Source organism: Rutidosis leptorrhynchoides, chromosome 10 (genome assembly GCF_046630445.1).
Source record: "Rutidosis leptorrhynchoides isolate AG116_Rl617_1_P2 chromosome 10, CSIRO_AGI_Rlap_v1, whole genome shotgun sequence".
Taxonomy (NCBI): Eukaryota; Viridiplantae; Streptophyta; class Magnoliopsida; order Asterales; family Asteraceae; genus Rutidosis; species Rutidosis leptorrhynchoides.
In genome coordinates this window covers 180,544,651-180,560,121 of record NC_092342.1, presented here as the reverse complement: position 1 = coordinate 180,560,121, position 15,471 = coordinate 180,544,651, and positions in this window count along the sequence as shown.

Here is a 15,471-nt window from a genome sequence, read left to right as displayed (position 1 = left end):
AAATAGATTTTTAATGATCACTTGACGAGAAATCGGTTATGGAAAATGTTGTTTTTGTTTGATGAAACATGTTTAGTTGTGTTCCTTGTCAAAAGAGCTTTCCAACGGTATAAGATACGCTTTCTAATTGTTTACGGTTTGAGTTTTGCGTTTGTTTGAAATTTTACCAAGCCTTGAACAAGTGAAACAGGCCTGGGACCAGGCCACGGCCATTGTCGCGGCGCGACAGGCCTGGCCGCGGCGCGACATAAGCCGCGTCCAGATTCTGTTTCCCTTGACCTTTTTACTAAAAATGTTTGACATGTTCTAGACTGAAATGTCCCGTTCTTATTGATTAAAAACGTTCCATATTAATTGATTTCGTTGCGAGGTTTTGACCTCTATATGAGACGTTTTTCAAAGACTGCATTCATTTTTAAAACAAACCTTAACCTTTATTTCATAAATAAAGGTTTAAAAAGCTTTACGTAGATTATCAAATAATGATAATCTAAAATATCCTGTTTACACACGACCATTACATAATGGTTTACAATACAAATATGTTACATCGAAATCAGTTTCTTGAATGCAGTTTTTACACAATATCATACAAACATGGACTCCAAATCTTGTCCTTATTTTAGTATGCAACAGCGGAAGCTCTTAATATTCACCTGAGAATAAACATGCTTTAAACGTCAACAAAAATGTTGGTGAGTTATAGGTTTAACCTATATATATCAAATCGTAACAATAGACCACAAGATTTCATATTTCAATACACATCCCATACATAGAGATAAAAATCATTCATATGGTGAACACCTGGTAACCGACAATAACAAGATGCATATATAAGAATATCCCCATCATTCCGGGACACCCTTCGGATATGATATAAATTTCGAAGTACTAAAGCATCCGGTACTTTGGATGGGGTTTGTTAGGCCCAATAGATCTATCTTTAGGATTCGCGTCAATTAGGGTGTCTGTTCCCTAATTCTTAGATTACCAGACTTAATAAAAAGGGGCATATTCGATTTCGATAATTCAACCATAGAATGTAGTTTCACGTACTTGTGTCTATTTTGTAAATCATTTATAAAACCTGCATGTATTCTCATCCCAAAAATATTAAATTTTAAAAGTGGGACTATAACTCACCTTCACAGATTTTTACTTCGTCGGGAAGTAAGACTTGGCCACTGGTTGATTCACGAACCTATAACAATATATACATATATATCAAAGTATGTTCAAAATATATTTACAACACTTTTAATATATTTTGATGTTTTAAGTTTATTAAGTCAGCTGTCCTCGTTAGTAACCTACAACTAGTTGTCCACAGTTAGATGTACAGAAATAAATCGATAAATATTATCTTGAATCAATCCACGACCCAGTGTATACGTATCTCAGTATTGATCACAACTCAAACTATATATATTTTGGAATCAACCTCAACCCTGTATAGCTAACTCCAACATTCACATATAGAGTGTCTATGGTTGTTCCGAAATATATATAGATGTGTCGACATGATAGGTCGAAACATTGTATACGTGTCTATGGTATCTCAAGATTACATAATATATAATACAAGTTGATTAAGTTATGGTTGGAATAGATTTGTTACCAATTTTCACGTAGCTAAAATGAGAAAAATTATCCAATCTTGTTTTACCCATAACTTCTTCATTTTAAATCCGTTTTGAGTGAATCAAATTGCTATGGTTTCATATTGAACTCTATTTTATGAATCTAAACAAAAAAATTATAGGTTTCTAGTCGGAAAAATAAGTTACAAGTCGTTTTTGTAAAGGTAGTCATTTCAGTCGAAAGAACGACGTCTAGATGACCATTTTAGAAAACATACTTCCACTTTGAGTTTAACCATAATTTTTGGATATAGTTTCATGTTCATAATAAAAATCATTTTCTCAGAATAACAACTTTTAAATCAAAGTTTATCATAGTTTTTAATTAACTAACCCAAAACAGCCCGCGGTGTTACTACGACGGCGTAAATCCGGTTTTACGGTGTTTTTCGTGTTTCCAGGTTTTAAATCATTAAGTTAGCATATCATATAGATATAGAACATGTGTTTAGTTGATTTTAAAAGTCAAGTTAGAAGGATTAACTTTTGTTTGCGAACAAGTTTAGAATTAACTAAACTATGTTCTAGTGATTACAAGTTTAAACCTTCGAATAAGATAGCTTTATATGTATGAATCGAATGATGTTATGAACATTATTACTACCTTAATTTCCTTGGATAAACCTACTGGAAAAGAGAAAAATGGATCTAGCTTCAATGGATCCTTGGATGGCTCAAAGTTCTTGAAGCAAAATCATGACACGAAAACAAGTTCAAGTAAGATCATCACTTGAAATAAGATTGTTATAGTTATAGAAATTGAACCAAAGTTTGAATATGATTATTACCTTGTATTAGAATGATAACCTACTGTAAGAAACAAAGATTTCTTGAGGTTGGATGATCACCTTACAAGATTGGAAGTGAGCTAGCAATCTTGAAAGTATTCTTGATTTTATGAAACTAGAACTTTTGGAATTTATGAAGAACACTTAGAACTTGAAGATAGAACTTGAGAGAGATCAATTAGATGAAGAAAATTGAAGAATGAAAGTGTTTGTAGGTGTTTTTGGTCGTTGGTGTATGGATTAGATATAAAGGATATGTAATTTTGTTTTCATGTAAATAAGTCATGAATGATTACTCATATTTTTGTAATTTTATGAGATATTTCATGCTAGTTGCCAAATGATGGTTCCCACATGTGTTAGGTGACTCACATGGGCTGCTAAGAGCTGATCATTGGAGTGTATATACCAATAGTACATACATCTAAAAGCTGTGTATTGTACGAGTACGAATACGGGTGCATACGAGTAGAATTGTTGATGAAACTGAACGAGGATGTAATTGTAAGCATTTTTGTTAAGTAGAAGTATTTTGATAAGTGTATTGAAGTCTTTCAAAAGTGTATGAATACATATTAAAACACTACATGTATATACATTTTAACTGAGTCGTTAAGTCATCGTTAGTCGTTACATGTAAATGTTGTTTTGAAACCTTTAGGTTAACGATCTTGTTAAATGTTGTTAACCCAATGTTTATAATATCAAAAGAGATTTTAAATTATTATATTATCATGATATTATGATGTACGAATATCTCTTAATATGATATATATACATTAAATGTCGTTACAACGATAATCGTTACATATATGTCTCGTTTCAAAATCATTAAGTTAGTAGTCTTGTTTTTACATATGTAGTTCATTGTTAATATAATTAATGATATGTTTACATATCATAATATCATGTTAACTATATATATAACCATATATATGTCATCATATAGTTTTTACAAGTTTTAACGTTCGTGAATCACCGGTCAACTTGGGTGGTCAATTGTCTATATGAAACCTATTTCAATTAATCAAGTCTTAACAAGTTTGATTGCTTAACATGTTGGAAACATTTAATCATGTAAATATCAATCTCAATTAATATATATAAACATGGAAAAGTTCGGGTCACTACAGTACCTACCCGTTAAATAAATTTCGTCCCGAAATTTTAAGCTGTTGAAGGTGTTGACGAATCTTCTGGAAATAGATGCGGGTATTTCTTCTTCATCTGATCTTCACGCTCCCAGGTGAACTCAGGTCCTCTACGAGCATTCCATCGAACCTTAACAATTGGTATCTTGTTTTGCTTAAGTCTTTTAACCTCACGATCCATTATTTCGACGGGTTCTTCGATGAATTGAAGTTTTTCGTTGATTTGGATTTCATCTAACGGAATAGTGAGATCTTCTTTAGCAAAACATTTCTTCAAATTCGAGACGTGGAAAGTGTTATGTACAGCCGCGAGTTGTTGAGGTAACTCAAGTCGGTAAGCTACTGGTCCGACACGATCAATAATCTTGAATGGTCCAATATACCTTGGATTTAATTTCCCTCGTTTACCAAATCGAACAACGCCTTTCCAAGGTGAAACTTTAAGCATGACCATCTCTCCAATTTCAAATTCTATATCTTTTCTTTTAATGTCAGCGTAGCTCTTTTGTCGACTTTGGGCGGTTTTCAACCGTTGTTGAATTTGGATGATCTTCTCGGTAGTTTCTTGTATAATCTCCGGACCCGTAATCTGTCTATCCCCCACTTCACTCCAACAAATCGGAGACCTGCACTTTCTACCATAAAGTGCTTCAAACGGCGCCATCTCAATGCTTGAATGGTAGCTGTTGTTGTAGGAAAATTCTGCTAACGGTAGATGTCGATCCCAACTGTTTCCGAAATCAATAACACATGCTCGTAGCATGTCTTCAAGCATTTGTATCGTCCTTTCGCTCTGCCCATCAGTTTGTGGATGATAGGCAGTACTCATGTCTAGACGAGTTCCTAATGCTTGCTGTAATGTCTGCCAGAATCTTGAAATAAATCTGCCATCCCTATCAGAGATAATAGAGATTGGTATTCCATGTCTGGAGACGACTTCCTTCAAATACAGTCGTGCTAACTTCTCCATCTTGTCATCTTCTCTTATTGGTAGGAAGTGTGCTGATTTGGTGAGACGATCAACTATTACCCAAATAGTATCAAAACCACTTGCAGTCCTTGGCAATTTAGTGATGAAATCCATGGTAATGTTTTCCCATTTCCATTCCGGGATTTCAGGTTGTTGAAGTAGACCTGATGGTTTCTGATGCTCAGCTTTGACCTTAGAACACGTCAAACATTCTCCTACGTATTTAGCAACATCGGCTTTCATACCCGGCCACCAAAAATGTTTCTTGAGATCCTTGTACATCTTCCCCGTTCCAGGATGTATTGAGTATCTGGTTTTATGAGCTTCTCTAAGTACCATTTCTCTCATATCTCCAAATTTTGGTACCCAAATCCTTTCAGCCCTATACCGGGTTCCGTCTTCCCGAATATTAAGATGCTTCTCCGATCCTTTGGGTATTTCATCCTTTAAATTTCCCTCTTTTAAAACTCCTTGTTGCGCCTCCTTTATTTGAGTAGTAATGTTATTATGAATCATTATATTCATAGATTTTACTCGAATGGGTTCTCTATCCTTCCTGCTCAAGGCATCGGCTACCACATTTGCCTTCCCCGGGTGGTAACGAATCTCAAAATCGTAATCATTCAATAATTCAATCCACCTACGCTGCCTCATATTCAGTTGTTTCTGATTAAATATGTGTTGAAGACTTTTGTGGTCGGTATATATAATACTTTTGACCCCATATAAGTAGTGCCTCCAAGTCTTTAATGCAAAAACAACCGCGCCTAATTCCAAATCATGCGTCGTATAATTTTGTTCGTGAATCTTCAATTGTCTAGACGCATAAGCAATCACCTTCGTTCGTTGCATTAATACACAACCGAGACCTTGCTTTGATGCGTCACAATAAATCACAAAATCATCATTCCCTTCAGGCAATGACAATATAGGTGCCGTAGTTAGCTTTTTCTTCAATAACTGAAACGCTTTCTCTTGTTCATCATTCCATTCAAATTTCTTCCCTTTATGCGTTAATGCAGTCAAGGGTTTTGCTATTCTGGAAAAGTCTTGGATGAACCTTCTGTAGTAACCAGCTAGTCCTAAAAACTGGCGTATGTGTTTCGGAGTTTTCGGGGTTTCCCACTTTTCAACAGTTTCTATCTTTGCCGGATCCACCTTAATACCTTCTTTGTTCACTATGTGACCGAGGAATTGAACTTCTTCCAACCAAAATGCACACTTTGAAAACTTAGCGTACAATTCTTCCTTCCTCAATACTTCTAACACCTTTCTCAAATGTTCACCGTGTTCTTGGTCATTCTTTAAGTAAATAAGTATGTCATCAATGAAAACAATGACAAACTTGTCAAGGTATGGTCCACACACTCGGTTCATAAGGTCCATGAACACAGCTGGTGCATTAGTTAAACCAAACGGCATGACCATAAACTCGTAATGACCGTAACGTGTTCTGAAAGCAGTCTTTGGAATATCATCTTCTTTCACCCGCATTTGATGATACCCGGAACGTAAGTCAATCTTTGAATAAACAGACGAGCCTTGTAGTTGATCAAATAAGTCGTCGATTCTCGGTAGTGGGTAGCGGTTCTTGATGGTAAGTTTGTTCAACTCTCGGTAGTCGATACACAACCTGAATGTACCATCTTTCTTCTTGACAAACAAAACAGGAGCTCCCCACGGTGATGTGCTTGGTCGAATGAAACCACGCTTTAAAAGTTCTTGTAATTGGCTTTGCAGTTCTTTCATCTCGCTGGGTGCGAGTCTGTAAGGAGCACGAGCTATTGGTGCAGCTCCTGGTACAAGATCTATTTGAAATTCAACGGATCGATGTGGGGGTAATCCCGGTAATTCCTTCGGAAATACATCGGGAAATTCTTTTGCAATGGGAACATCATTGATGCTCTTTTCTTCAGTTTGTACTTTCTCGACGTGTGCTAGAACAGCATAGCAACCTTTTCTTATTAGTTTTTGTGCCTTCAAATTACTAATAAGATGTAGCTTCGTGTTGCCCTTTTCTCCGTACACCATTAAGGGTTTTCCTTTTTCTCGTATAATGCGAATTGCATTTTTGTAACAAACGATCTCCGCTTTCACTTCTTTCAACCAGTCCATACCGATTATCACATCAAAACTCCCTAACTCTACTGGTATCAAATCAATCTTAAATGTTTCGCTAACCAGTTTAATTTCTCGATTCCGACATATATTATCTGCTGAAATTAATTTACCATTTGCTAATTCGAGTAAAAATTTACTATCCAAAGGCGTCAATGGACAACTTAATTTAGCACAAAAATCTCTACTCATATAGCTTCTATCCGCACCCGAATCAAATAAAACGTAAGCAGATTTATTGTCAATAAGAAACGTACCCGTAACAAGCTCCGGGTCTTCCTGTGCCTCTACCGCATTAATATTGAAAACTCTTCCACGGCCTTGTCCATTCGTGTTCTCCTGGTTCGGGCAATTTCTAATAATGTGGCCTGGTTTTCCACATTTATAACAAACTACATTGGCATAACTCGCTCCGACACTACTTGCTCCGCCATTACTCGTCCCGACACCATTTGTTCCTTTCGTTCTATTAACCCCTGGTCCGTAGACCTCACACTTCGCCGCGCTATGACCATTTCTTTTACACTTGTTGCAAAATTTGGTGCAGAACCCCGAGTGATTCTTTTCACACCTTTGGCATAGCTGCTTCTGATTGTTGTTGTTGTTGCGGTTATTATTGTTGTTGGGATGATTGTTGTAGTTGCTGTTGTTGTTGTTGTTGTTGTTGTTGGGCCGTTTGTTGTAGTTGCGATTGATGTTGCGATTGTTGGGATAATTGTTGCGATTATTGTTGTAATTGCTGTTGTTGTTGTATTGGTGATTCTTATCACCGTTTTCCTCCCACTTTCTTTTGACTTGCTTCACATTGGCCTTTTCAGCAGTCTGTTCTTTAATTCTTTCTTCAATCTGGTTCACTAGTTTGTGAGCCATTCTACATGCCTGTTGTATGGAGGCGGGCTCGTGTGAACTTATATCTTCTTGGATTCTTTCCGGTAATCCTTTCACAAACGCGTCGATCTTCTCTTCCTCATCTTCGAATGCTCCCGGACACAATAGGCACAATTCTGTGAATCGTCTTTCGTACGTGGTAATATCAAATCCTTGGGTTCGTAACCCTCTAAGTTCTGTCTTGAGCTTATTGACCTCGGTTCTGGGACGGTACTTCTCGTTCATCAAGTGCTTGAATGCTGACCACGGTAGTGCGTACGCATCATCTTGTCCCACTTGCTCTAGATAGGTATTCCACCATGTTAACGCAGAACCTGTGAAGGTATGCGTAGCGTACTTCACTTTGTCCTCTTCAGTACACTTACTTATGGCAAACACCGATTCAACCTTCTCGGTCCACCGTTTCAATCCGATCGGTCCTTCGGTTCCATCAAATTCCAAAGGTTTGCAGGCAGTGAATTCTTTGTAGGTGCATCCTACACGATTTCCTGTACTGCTAGATCCAAGGTTATTGTTGGTATGTAGCGCAGCCTGTACTGCGGCTATGTTTGAAGCTAGAAAAGTACGGAATTCCTCTTCATTCATATTCACGGTGTGTCGAGTAGTCGGTGCCATTTCCTTCAAAATAGTTAAATGGAACAAGTTAATCATACAGAATATTAAGAGTAGTTAATAGTATTTCGTAGCATAATATGAACTCATTTATAAAAGCTTTTTCTTCATATTAGCGTTTTATAAGTTTAAATTCGGGTAGTACCTACCCGTTAAGTTCATACTTAGTAGCTAATATACAATTCAACTACTACAATTCTATATGAAAAACTGATTGTAATAATATTTCGCGTTCAAACTTTTATACAATATTTTACAAACTTACAATACCGCTTATTTTACATAAAGCATGAAATATAGCACACAATAACTTTGATACAAGATAGTTGTGAAGACAATTCTAGCTAGTACACAAGTCGTTCAGCAAAGGCAATAAAGACACGTAATTCATACGTCCAGAAACAAGTCATGCATTCTGGTTTTACTAGGACTACTTCCCATCCTTGGTCTTGTGCAACATAACCGTTATGGCCGTTGATAAGACAGCGTGTTGTAACGTCATCAAAGGGACGAGGGTTACGTAATGTCCAACAGTCCCGTAATAATCTAAAAACCTCATTTCTTACCCCAATTACCGACTCCGTCACTTGTGGAAACGTTTTGTTTAATAGTTGTAGCCCGATGTTCTTGTTCTCACTTTGGTGAGAAGCGAACATTACTAATCCGTAAGCATAACATTCTTCTTTATGTTGCATGTTAGCCGCTTTTTCTAAATCACGAAGTCCAATATTCGGATATATTGAGTCAAAATAATTTCTTAACCCGTTGCGTAAAATAGCATTTGGGTTCCCCGCAATATATGCGTCAAAGTAAACACATCGTAACTTATGGGTTTCCCAATGTGATATCCCCCATCTTTCAAACGAAAGTCTCTTATAAACCAAGACATTCTTGGAACGTTCTTCGAATGTCTTACAAACTGATCTCGCCTTAAATAGTTGTGCCGAAGAATTCTGGCCGACTCTAGACAAGATTTCATCAATCATGTCTCCGGGTAGGTCTCTTAAAATATTGGGTTGTCTATCCATTTTGTGTTTTTAAACTGTAAAATAGACAAGAGTTAGATTCATAAAAAAAAATACTTATTAATACAAGCAATTTTTACATATATCATAAAGCATAAGAACACTATATTCCATATATTACACCACACGAATACAACTATCTTATTCCGACTCGCTCGTTTCTTCTTCTTCGGTTTTGGTTCGTTTTGCCAAGTTTCTAGGGATATATGATGTTCCCCTAATACGAGCCGTCGTTGTCCACATTGGTTTAGAAAAACCTGGTGGTTTAGAGGTTCCCGGGTCATTGTTACAACTTAAGGACTTCGGGGGTTGACGATACATATAAAGTTCATCGGGGTTGGAATTAGATTTCTCTATTTTTATGCCCTTTCCCTTATTATTTTCTTTTGCCTTATTAAATTCAGTTGGGGTAATTTCTATAACATCATCGGAATTCTCGTCGAAATCCGATTCATCGGAGAATTGGTAATCCTCCCAATATTTTGCTTCCTTGGCGGAAACACCATTGACCATAATTAACTTTGGTCGGTTGGTTGAGGATTTTCTTTTACTTAACCGTTTTATTATTTCCCCCACCGGTTCTATTTCTTCATCCGGTTCCGATTCTTCTTCCGGTTCCGATTCTTCTTCCGGTTCCGACTCTTCTTCCGGTTCCTCTTCGGGAACTTGTGAATCAGTCCACAAATCATTCCAATTTACATTTGACTCTTCATTATTATTAGGTGAGTCAATGGGACTTGTTCTAGAGGTAGACATCTATCACATAATATCAAACACGTTAAGAGATTAATATATCACATAATATTCATATGTTAAAAATATATAGTTTCCAACAAAAATGTTAAGCAATCATTTTTAAAGAAAACACGGTCGAAGTCCAGACTCACTAATGCATCCTAACAAACTCGATAAGACACACTAATGCAAATTTTCTGGTTCTCTAAGACCAACGCTCTGATACCAACTGAAATGTCCCGTTCTTATTGATTAAAAACGTTCCATATTAATTGATTTCGTTGCGAGGTTTTGACCTCTATATGAGACGTTTTTCAAAGACTGCATTCATTTTTAAAACAAACCTTAACCTTTATTTCATAAATAAAGGTTTAAAAAGCTTTACGTAGATTATCAAATAATGATAATCTAAAATATCCTGTTTACACACGACCATTACATAATGGTTTACAATACAAATATGTTACATCGAAATCAGTTTCTTGAATGCAGTTTTTACACAATATCATACAAACATGGACTCCAAATCTTGTCCTTATTTTAGTATGCAACAGCGGAAGCTCTTAATATTCACCTGAGAATAAACATGCTTTAAACGTCAACAAAAATGTTGGTGAGTTATAGGTTTAACCTATATATATCAAATCGTAACAATAGACCACAAGATTTCATATTTCAATACACATCCCATACATAGAGATAAAAATCATTCATATGGTGAACACCTGGTAACCGACAATAACAAGATGCATATATAAGAATATCCCCATCATTCCGGGACACCCTTCGGATATGATATAAATTTCGAAGTACTAAAGCATCCGGTACTTTGGATGGGGTTTGTTAGGCCCAATAGATCTATCTTTAGGATTCGCGTCAATTAGGGTGTCTGTTCCCTAATTCTTAGATTACCAGACTTAATAAAAAGGGGCATATTCGATTTCGATAATTCAACCATAGAATGTAGTTTCACGTACTTGTGTCTATTTTGTAAATCATTTATAAAACCTGCATGTATTCTCATCCCAAAAATATTAAATTTTAAAAGTGGGACTATAACTCACCTTCACAGATTTTTACTTCGTCGGGAAGTAAGACTTGGCCACTGGTTGATTCACGAACCTATAACAATATATACATATATATCAAAGTATGTTCAAAATATATTTACAACACTTTTAATATATTTTGATGTTTTAAGTTTATTAAGTCAGCTGTCCTCGTTAGTAACCTACAACTAGTTGTCCACAGTTAGATGTACAGAAATAAATCGATAAATATTATCTTGAATCAATCCACGACCCAGTGTATACGTATCTCAGTATTGATCACAACTCAAACTATATATATTTTGGAATCAACCTCAACCCTGTATAGCTAACTCCAACATTCACATATAGAGTGTCTATGGTTGTTCCGAAATATATATAGATGTGTCGACATGATAGGTCGAAACATTGTATACGTGTCTATGGTATCTCAAGATTACATAATATATAATACAAGTTGATTAAGTTATGGTTGGAATAGATTTGTTACCAATTTTCACGTAGCTAAAATGAGAAAAATTATCCAATCTTGTTTTACCCATAACTTCTTCATTTTAAATCCGTTTTGAGTGAATCAAATTGCTATGGTTTCATATTGAACTCTATTTTATGAATCTAAACAAAAAAATTATAGGTTTCTAGTCGGAAAAATAAGTTACAAGTCGTTTTTGTAAAGGTAGTCATTTCAGTCGAAAGAACGACGTCTAGATGACCATTTTAGAAAACATACTTCCACTTTGAGTTTAACCATAATTTTTGGATATAGTTTCATGTTCATAATAAAAATCATTTTCTCAGAATAACAACTTTTAAATCAAAGTTTATCATAGTTTTTAATTAACTAACCCAAAACAGCCCGCGGTGTTACTACGACGGCGTAAATCCGGTTTTACGGTGTTTTTCGTGTTTCCAGGTTTTAAATCATTAAGTTAGCATATCATATAGATATAGAACATGTGTTTAGTTGATTTTAAAAGTCAAGTTAGAAGGATTAACTTTTGTTTGCGAACAAGTTTAGAATTAACTAAACTATGTTCTAGTGATTACAAGTTTAAACCTTCGAATAAGATAGCTTTATATGTATGAATCGAATGATGTTATGAACATTATTACTACCTTAATTTCCTTGGATAAACCTACTGGAAAAGAGAAAAATGGATCTAGCTTCAATGGATCCTTGGATGGCTCAAAGTTCTTGAAGCAAAATCATGACACGAAAACAAGTTCAAGTAAGATCATCACTTGAAATAAGATTGTTATAGTTATAGAAATTGAACCAAAGTTTGAATATGATTATTACCTTGTATTAGAATGATAACCTACTGTAAGAAACAAAGATTTCTTGAGGTTGGATGATCACCTTACAAGATTGGAAGTGAGCTAGCAATCTTGAAAGTATTCTTGATTTTATGAAACTAGAACTTTTGGAATTTATGAAGAACACTTAGAACTTGAAGATAGAACTTGAGAGAGATCAATTAGATGAAGAAAATTGAAGAATGAAAGTGTTTGTAGGTGTTTTTGGTCGTTGGTGTATGGATTAGATATAAAGGATATGTAATTTTGTTTTCATGTAAATAAGTCATGAATGATTACTCATATTTTTGTAATTTTATGAGATATTTCATGCTAGTTGCCAAATGATGGTTCCCACATGTGTTAGGTGACTCACATGGGCTGCTAAGAGCTGATCATTGGAGTGTATATACCAATAGTACATACATCTAAAAGCTGTGTATTGTACGAGTACGAATACGGGTGCATACGAGTAGAATTGTTGATGAAACTGAACGAGGATGTAATTGTAAGCATTTTTGTTAAGTAGAAGTATTTTGATAAGTGTATTGAAGTCTTTCAAAAGTGTATGAATACATATTAAAACACTACATGTATATACATTTTAACTGAGTCGTTAAGTCATCGTTAGTCGTTACATGTAAATGTTGTTTTGAAACCTTTAGGTTAACGATCTTGTTAAATGTTGTTAACCCAATGTTTATAATATCAAAAGAGATTTTAAATTATTATATTATCATGATATTATGATGTACGAATATCTCTTAATATGATATATATACATTAAATGTCGTTACAACGATAATCGTTACATATATGTCTCGTTTCAAAATCATTAAGTTAGTAGTCTTGTTTTTACATATGTAGTTCATTGTTAATATAATTAATGATATGTTTACATATCATAATATCATGTTAACTATATATATAACCATATATATGTCATCATATAGTTTTTACAAGTTTTAACGTTCGTGAATCACCGGTCAACTTGGGTGGTCAATTGTCTATATGAAACCTATTTCAATTAATCAAGTCTTAACAAGTTTGATTGCTTAACATGTTGGAAACATTTAATCATGTAAATATCAATCTCAATTAATATATATAAACATGGAAAAGTTCGGGTCACTACATAGACCTCCAATCTACATGCAACTTGTTTTAACATGCTTATATATGAATAACTAGCATAGAAAAATAGTTCGGGACCCGACCCGAACGTGTTGACTTTTTCGTTGACTTTGACCAAGTTTGACTTTTAGTCAAACTTAACCAAACTTTTATACAATCGTTCTAACATGCTTTTATACTTGATTCTTGCATGAAACTTGACAACGTGATTTACATGCTATACTTAATCGAGTCGTAACGAGCCATAGGACTAATTGAACACATTTCACCCGACCTTGTGTCGTAACCGGTTAATTGATATAACTTACTTGTTTAGGTCAAGGCTAAGCAACTTTCATGCACACGTTTACTTGTTGAAGTACTTTTATACTCGTGCACTCGAGGTGAGATCATAGTCCCACCTTTTCAACAACTTTTTATACTTTTAAATTGTGGGCTGAGAAACATATACTTTGTTACATTTTGTACTACTTGCTTTTATACTTTGAACACAAGTACAAGGAAAACAAACATTCCACAGCGAGTTAGAACAAAAATCCTCAATTCGATTATCATTAGTTACACTTGCAGGGTGTAAGCGAGAACTTATATTGTGTGGCCATACGGGTTTGACAAACCCTCATTTCGGACGGTTCGCTACCGTCTACAGATGAAATATATTTTCGAGAATCAGTGTTTGTTCTAGCACTAAGTGATGGGGTATACAATGGAAGGAAACGTTAAGTCTTGATAATTGGGTGCTCGCGAACTAACTTTTGGAATGCAACTTTTGGATGATCAATTTATGGAAATACTAAATCTTGTGGTTCAAAATATAACATTTACTAATACACCTATGATTTCACCAACGTTTTTCGTTGACAGTTTTCTATATGTTTCTCAGGTTCATACATGGCTATTTGATACATGCTTCCGCGTACATTCATACTTGCTTGGGGTCAAGCATACATGCATACACTCTGATTTCTTGCTTGGAGTCAAGCATACATACATGCATACGCTAGTGATAGCATCTTTGGGTTCAAACATATTGTTTACATACTTACGCTATTTATAGCAACTGTGATTTTAAACTAATTATGTCGCAAGATATTTCATTTGTACTTTACTACTTTTGTAAACTTAAACTTGTTGTCGATCCGTTTGGTGAACTAAACTTTGCAAGTCATGCACGTTTCAAATGAATGCGACATAATTTTGGTCAAACGCGTCTCATATAGAGACTATGACCATGCAACGGGACCTAAGTAGCGGCGCCGTCAATGACGATTTGGTCGGGTCGTTACAGGGTTGAGGTTGATTCTAAAATATATAGTTTGAGTTGTGATCAATACTGAGATACGTATACACTGGGTCGTGGATTGATTCAAGATAATATTTATCGATTTATTTCTGTACATCTAACTGTGGACAACTAGTTGTAGGTTACTAACGAGGACAGCTGACTTAATAAACTTAAAACATCAAAATATATTAAAAGTGTTGTAAATATATTTTGAACATACTTTGATATATATGTATATATTGTTATAGGTTCGTGAATCAACCAGTGGCCAAGTCTTACTTCCCGATGAAGTAAAAATCTGTGAAAGTGAGTTATAGTCCCACTTTTAAAATCTAATATTTTTGGGATGAGAATACATGCAGGTTTTATAAATGATTTACAAAATAGACACAAGTACGTGAAACTACATTCTATGGTTGAATTATCAAAATCGAATATGCCCCTTTTTATTGTAGTGACCCGAACTTTTCCATGTTTATATATATTAATTGAGATTGATATTTACATGATTAAATGTTTCCAACATGTTAAGCAATCAAACTTGTTAAGACTTGATTAATTGAAATATGTTTCATATTGACAATTGACCACCCAAGTTGACCGGCGATTCACGAACGTTAAAACTTGTAAAAACGGCATGACGATATATATATGGATATACATATGGTTAACATGAGATTATGATAAGTAAGTATCTCCATAAGTATATTAACAATGAGTTATATACATATAAACAAGACTACTAACTTAAGGATTTCGAAACGAGACATATATGTA